The sequence below is a fragment of the Nomascus leucogenys genome, chromosome X, assembly GCF_006542625.1.
Source record: "Nomascus leucogenys isolate Asia chromosome X, Asia_NLE_v1, whole genome shotgun sequence".
In the NCBI taxonomy this organism is placed as follows: domain Eukaryota; kingdom Metazoa; phylum Chordata; class Mammalia; order Primates; family Hylobatidae; genus Nomascus; species Nomascus leucogenys.
Genome location: NC_044406.1, coordinates 57,760,992 through 57,762,923, shown reverse-complemented (window position 1 = coordinate 57,762,923; position 1,932 = coordinate 57,760,992). Strand labels below are relative to the sequence as shown.

The window sequence follows — 1,932 nt, the reverse complement described above, 5'->3', positions numbered from 1 at the left end:
GAAATCAAGATGTAAATAACATCCTAAAACTCAGACCAGTGGGCCAGCAGGGCCTCTGGGCTCAGCAGCTATGAAGGAGGGACCCACAACACCCCCTAAGGCAGGTCATTGCTAGAAGGCACTCATGAAGGTGTACTTCAAGCCCTTCTTGTATTTCTTCGAATAAAATCAGGGGGACAAGGGAAATCCCCAAGGGTGAGGACGGCAGGGAGACTCCCTCCTAGCCTATGGATTAAGGAAGAGGTGAAGAGGGGGCGAGTGTTGGGAACAATAAACTGGTAAGTCCAGAGCCCATCCTCACACACACATACACACCCACATTTCCTCCTTCTCTAAAATCTGCAGCAGGGACTATATAGAGTCCCCGTATTCCAGCCCCCATCTCTTCTCCCTTTCTGTTGGAAGGAAGTTCCTAATGACCACTCTGCGTGATGTAGCAAAGCCAGGGCAAGACCTGATAACCTCTTTTCTCGATGATCTTCATATATCAGACGTGGATCCCAGAGACTGTGGAGTAGGGGATCTCAAACTTGACCCTAATAAGGGGCTGGCCCTCCCCTCCTTTTTCTCCACTCTAGGGAGGCCAAAGTAGGCTCACATCAGGTACTCCTTGCCCCCTCAGAAGGACTTAATACTCCAAATAACAATGTTTTTCTCCAGCACATACTTGGCGCTGCACACGCTGGTCTTCAGATACGGGGAGTTGGCATTGCTGGGTATGGGTACAGACATCTCCACACTATTGGCCACTGACTGCTTCTTAAACTGCCTCTTGGTCTTTTTTTTTTGTTTTTGTTTTTTTGTTTTTTTTTTTTTGAGATGGAGTCTCACTCTGTCGCCCAGGCTGGAGTGCAGTGGCGCGATCTTGGCTCACTGCAACCTCTGCCTCCCGGGTTCAAGCGATTCTCTTGCCTCAGCCTCCCAAGTAGCTGGGATTACAGGTGCGTGTCCACACCCAGATAATTTTTGTATTTTTATTAGAGATAGGGTTTCACCATGTTGGCTAGGCTGGTCTTGAACTCCTGACTTCAAGTGATCCACCTGCCTTGGCCTCTCGAAGTGCTGGGATTACAGGCGTGAGACTCCGCACCTGGCCTGCCCCTTGGTCTTGACAATGACCTCCACATGGCTGTGGGAGAACTTCCCAAGGACAGAGTCAATCCAGGTCAGTGGCTAGACCTGGGTGCTGAGGCAGTAGTACATCAGCTCAAAGTCATCAATGGGCGAGATGGTGTGGTCATTGCCAAAGCACCAGAGCAACATGCTGGAATTTTACATCCTCCAGCTCTACCAATTTGTTCTTGCGGCAGCCAGTGAGCTTGAAGACCATGCAGTCATTGAGGCCCAGCCACAGCTCTGGCATTCCTGACAGAAACACCTTGAGCTTGATGGTGCCAAAGATCTCACTCAGCAAAATGCTGCCTTTGGCTTTGACCAGCAGGTTGGCAGACTCTATGACATCGATGAAGACCTCATTCTTCTTGTACTTGATGCCCTCAGAGCACCAGGACACAGCGTTGTTGATGGTGAGTGGCACCTGTGACTTGCCCCTTTGCAGCTTATTGCTCTGCTGTGTGGTGTACTCCTGCAGGATCTTGCTGTTGGTGGTCTGCTAGAAGCCTAAGTCAATGAGCTTGTTCAGTAACTCCTAGGCAATGACAAAGTTGTCCTGGATGCTGTCCTACTCTAGCTCCTTAAAGAGCAAGGTCTTTATCGATGTCATAGAGCCTGCCAAACAGCTGGTTGTATGAAGAAATACAAGAGGGGCTTGATATCCCCCTCGTGAGTGCCTTCTTGCAATGACCTGACTTAGGGGGTATTGGAGGTCCCTCCTTCATAGCTGCTGAGCCCAAAGCCCCACTGGCCCAGTGCTCTGAGTTTTAGGATGTTGTTAAAAAGATGAATCTAAAAAATAAGGAAAAAAAAGAGAGA

At 49.4% G+C, this 1,932-nt stretch overlaps 1 pseudogene; it reads right to left on the bottom strand.

Moving 5' to 3' along the window:
- Window positions 1-232: 232 nt before the first annotated feature.
- Window positions 233-1,723, bottom strand: LOC100596897 (annotated as a pseudogene).
- Window positions 1,724-1,932: the final 209 nt, after the last annotated feature.